This window comes from Onychomys torridus, unplaced genomic scaffold (assembly GCF_903995425.1).
Source record: "Onychomys torridus unplaced genomic scaffold, mOncTor1.1, whole genome shotgun sequence".
In the NCBI taxonomy this organism is placed as follows: domain Eukaryota; kingdom Metazoa; phylum Chordata; class Mammalia; order Rodentia; family Cricetidae; genus Onychomys; species Onychomys torridus.
This window is the reverse complement of record NW_023412259.1, coordinates 3,110-8,251: the sequence shown is the minus strand read 5'-3', so window position 1 is coordinate 8,251 and position 5,142 is coordinate 3,110. Positions and strand designations below refer to the sequence as shown.

The window sequence follows — 5,142 nt, the reverse complement described above, 5'->3', positions numbered from 1 at the left end:
CAGGGGAAGAGCCTTAGTCACTGTTATCTAAGGACTGGTGATCTGGAGGGCACCCCAGGGACCAAGCCCAGCCTCTGAAGGAGCACCACTGAAATTTGCTATCTTAGGCTCCCCAGCTACCCAGTGAGTTCTGAGGTGTAACCAGAGGAACTTTGCCTATGTTGGCCTCCAGGACCTGGGTATACTACAAGGGGATGTTCAGGGATGATATACTCCTCTTGGAAACAACCATACCTCCTGTCTTAGGTGTTGGAGGTATTCTGGGGGGAGTGCTTTTAAACCCATCTGTATCTGTGCATGGATACTATCAAAATATCAAATGTGCCTTCAAGTTAGAGATCTGGGTACTAGAAAGATGGCTCCATAGCTAAGTGCACTTGCTACTCTTACAGAGAACTAGAGCTCAGTTCTAAGTAGATACATAGAGTGGGTCATAACTGTTTATCACAACAACTCCAGGGAATTTCACACCCTGGAGGGATGACTCCAGTGGGCATACTCAGAGACATAGAAATAAAAACAAAAGACATTTATACATCATTACAGGCATTATATTTTTATTGGTAGTAGCTTTTACTCCTCCTCCTCCCCCTCTTCTTCCTCCTTTTCTGTATCTGTCCCTAATGCCTCCACCTCCACCACCTTCTCCTAATCTTCTTCCTCTGCCTCTGCCGCCTCCAACTCCACCACCTTCTCCTCCTCTTCTTCCTCTGTCTCTGCTGCCTCCAACTCCACCATTGCCTCCAACTCCTCCTCCTTCTCCTCCTCTTCTTCCTCCTTTTCTGTATCTGTCCCTGATGCTTCCACGTCCACCACCTTCTCCTCCTCTTCTTCTTCCTCTGCCGCCTCCACCTCCACCACCTTCTCCTCATCTTCTTACTCTGTCTCAGCTGCCTTCAACTCCACCACTGCCTCCAACTCCACCACTGCCACCGCCTCCTCCTCCTCCTCCTCCTCTTCTTCCTCCTTTTCTGTGTCTGTCCCTGATGCCTCCAACTCCACCACCTTCTCCTCCTCTTCTTCTTCCTCTGCCTCCTCCGCCTCCAACTCCACCACCTTCTCCTCTTCTTCGTCCTCTGCCTCTGCCGCCTCCACCTCCACCACTGCTCCCTCCTCCTCCTCTTCATGCATATCTTCATCTGAAGAGGTAGGTGGGGCTTGGTACAGTACATTTATCACTAGGATAGAGTAGGAATAGGGAAGGAGTCACGGCACAAAGCTCTGGGACATTGTTGGGTATTTCTCGCAGGGACCAAGTTGGCCATCCTAGGTGAATGACTGCTCCCACATGTGCCACCTTCCATGCCATCAACGTTGTTTGGACAATTTTCTATTGGTTGTTGTTTGTAACTTTTGGATGTTTCCCTTGGGTCTCCTTTCACATAGAAAGAAAGCTTTGCTTGCTAACTGTGCTGTGCTTAGCATCCCTGTTCCCACTCTGTTTAGCTTCCCTGCTTTCCTCAGCTAGGCAAGAACAGCACTTCACCTCTTTCCCACAAGTAATGGTGTGACCAGATGAACTGTTAAGACTCAATTGTATCTAGCTGGGCATGTCCCTAGGCAATGTCCCATTGTTTACACTTCCCATTGGGATTTTGGCTCTCCCATAAACTTTCTAATGGACTCAGTTGAGGCCACATTTCAAGGGAAGGGGAAGACAACTGGGTACACTTATGCACAAAACAGGAATGAATCCAGGGATCCATGATGGATGGTTAGGTCCAATCAGGTGGGCCAATCAACTCAGTATGCAGAATCAGGAATAAGGCAGCTGGGACACAATTTTTCATGGATTACTAGGCATAAAGTACAGAGTCCCCATTCCACTCAGGAAATATGGAGGAGGCTGGAGAAGGCTCTGGGTAAGGGACAGAAGAGTAGTCAAATAATGTGGCCAGAGAAGTGGGCTCCTTCATAGTTGTGGACACAGTGATTAGAAAGAGGAGTCTCTGAGTTTACACAAGGCAGAATCAATGCATCAGAAGCAGGAGAATGCAGAGCAGGCAGACACACTCTGCAGTGAAGACAAACCCTCAACCTACTGCAGGGGTTCCATAAAAGGCATTTGGGGAATATACTCTCCTTTGATTAAACTCCAGACCTGTGGAGACAGTGAGAACTATACTAAGCATGAAGCCATATCAATTCCAGACAGCTCAGAGGACAGAGGACAGAACACACAAGAAGACATGGCAAGGTGATCTGCTGAGACAGGGCAGGAAACTGAGGTTCAGACATACAGAGGATAAGCCAGAGAGGACACAAAAGATAAAATACAAGTGGCCATGCACTTTAATTTCTGGGATTTTGTGCATCCATGATGAACTAGGAATATCTGAAAGGGAGGCCTTATCTGGACCACAGAGTCCCAGCTCCATGCTCAAGTACTAGGTCAGAAGCTCCAAGATAGGTGTCAATGTGTCCTGTGACTTATTCGCCCTAATGGTCAGTCTAGTGTGAGGAGCACAGTCTGGAAATGAGCTCTCACACAGCCTTTCTTCTGTTCCTGTCCCCACTGACACCTTGTCCATGTGACAGTGTAGACCCAGAATGCAATGTTGTTACCTACCTAGAGATACAGAACTTGGTACCTTTCTCAGCTCCCAGTCATGTATTTCAACAGCATCTGGAAGAAAGCAAGCACAGTGGCTCATTCTGCCTACACAAGATACAACCACATCAATTCACACAAGACAGCCTCAGCTTCCCAATGGTTCCTTGCCATCTTAGGTTATAGAAGGTGCTTCAGTGAGGCCAGACTACTCACTCTGCCACCCACCCATAAAGTGCCTTTTATATAAAGACTGAATGAGGGCTGGAGAGATGGCTCAGAGGTTAAGAGCACTGGCTGCTCTTCCAGAGGTCCTGAGTTCAATTCCAAATAACCACATGGTGGCTCACAACCATCTGTAATGACATCTGGTGCCCTCTTCTGGCACACAGGCATATATGCAGGTAAAACACTGTATACATAATAAATAAATAAACAAATGAATAAATAGAAGTTGGCACTTCAAGATTTTAAGGGAAAAAAAAAAGACTGAATGGAAACATGGAGGTACTGTTACAAATCCTGCAAGACCAGCCAGAAGAGGATTCACTTCTGCATTATTGGGCCCACACTACAAGACCTTTGTACTCAGGTTCATGTCATTGACTATGAGAGATGTGATCCACTGACAGTTTCTTCTATCATAATTCACCAATCAAAAGTGAGTACCAGATATACACGTATTTCCAGACTACATCAGAATACACACAATTTCCAAGGAGAGCTACTAATTACAACTGAAGGCTAGGAGCTTTGGCAGTGACAGAGGCAGGAAGAATGGGTGTTCTGGTGAAGACCATATTTTTATTTTTAAGTTTATTACATCTGTATTGCCTGCATGTGAATGCATGTATATTACATGCATGCATTGCCAGCCAACATCAGAAGAGGGCATGAGATACCCTGGAACTGAGTTACGCTCCTGTCACTGTGACCAGTCTGGCATTTGGGTGGTAAGTATGCACATGGCTTTCTAGATGACAAATATCCTCAGCCTTTCTAGATGACGACCCACAGAAATGTAGCTAGAATGGCAGAGTCTGTATTAGCACCAAGTGTGCACCATACCTGCTCTGCTCGACTCATCAAAGTCTAGTTTCTACACACTCTTCTATCCACAGAGTCTACAGGGGCTACTGACTCAAGCTCATGCCCTGACCATTATTTTAAACTTCCAGAAATACCCCTAATGGAAGATCAGGCTGAAAATCCCTATGTATAAAACGATGAGTTTCAATGTATGATTCTCCTCACTCGAGCTCTGAAGAATGGAGTTTACAGAAGTATGCCACAATGGGCACATATTATACAGTCATTGGGATCAAATCCTGGAACGGAGGCCACACTAAAGCCTTTCTGCCAGCTTAGCCATGCTGTTTTCTGGATGTCCTTTAAAACAGGTCTAAACACTGAAGAGCACACCATGAAGATGGTAATACAAGCTCCAAAGGACTAGAGGGACAGAATCTGATTCTCCTGCAGCACTGAGCCAACACTGTGAGTGTAACATGAATCTTAAAGGGTCTTATCAATAAAAAACAAACCCAGAGCCAAGTATTGGGGTAAATTCTGAAATATCAGAGATGCAGAACAAGCCACAGTCAACCTCACCTTACCAACTCTAGGGATGAGATAGATACACTGATATTTTTCAGATATTGAAAGTTCTGGTAAATCTGTTCAGTTTTACATATGGCACCAAGGATAACTGACTACTACATATAACAGAGGCAAAGCCTCAATATGTACAGTACCTTTCCTTCGGGTTTGTATTTCTCCAGCTTTGGTAACCACAGCTGGAACAGCTGGAGCAGCTACAGCAGCTAGAGCAGCTGCAGTAGCTGGAGCAGCTGCAGCAGCTGGAACAGCTTGAGCAGCTGCAGCAGCTTAAGGTTCTGCCACACCTTGAGGGATGACAGTTTTCTTCTTATAAAATCTTTTAAAGATTGATGTCACTGGGAATGTAGTCACAACAGGGAGAGTTATGTTAGTTTACGGCAGGAAAACAGAAAACTAATCATTGCTGTGTGTTTGTAAATATGGTCGAATTTCCTGTTCCAGCTAATCATCAGAGTCAGGAAGATCACCACGTTTTGTGATTAAGCAGTCTATAGACACCATAGGTACTGACTACATTTATGTGGCTGGTGCAATACAAAAAGTGCAGCAGGACTGAATGTGTTATATGGGTTTGGTGCCAGATGGGAGCCCTTCCTTCTGTAATCACATGACAACACTGCTGCTCATTCAGGTCCTCTTTCTTCCATGCTTTTCTCCAAACACTGGAAGTTTAAGAAGGACTTCCCATGAGCCTTTCTAGTCTAAGAGACAACTACAAATGGTAAATCACAAATAAAGACACATGTACATCAGAAATGCTCTAATGATGTTTGATAAATACCAGAGGGATTCAGTTAGAAGCTAGCGACTGCATTCAGAGTTTTCCACTGGCTCCAGCATGGGAAGCGTGGCTGTTGTTGACTTTCATTCTTTATTTACCTATGGCATTTGTAGTTCACAGAGAACACATGGTATTGCCTTAGATGATTGAGCAGTAAAAGTCTGTGTGCACTCCCTACTTTTCACCTTTA

The 5,142-nt window shown here is 45.2% G+C and overlaps 1 long non-coding RNA gene across 1 annotated transcript; it reads right to left on the bottom strand.

Moving 5' to 3' along the window:
* Positions 1-1,080: 1,080 nt before the first annotated feature.
* Positions 1,081-4,393, bottom strand: LOC118575576. The gene is made up of 3 exons (XR_004943872.1): positions 4,306-4,393; positions 2,570-2,626; positions 1,081-1,178 (listed from the first exon to the last, which is right to left on the bottom strand). It is a non-coding gene; the product is annotated as an uncharacterized LOC118575576 (long non-coding RNA).
* Between the last annotated feature and the right edge of the window lie 749 nt (positions 4,394-5,142).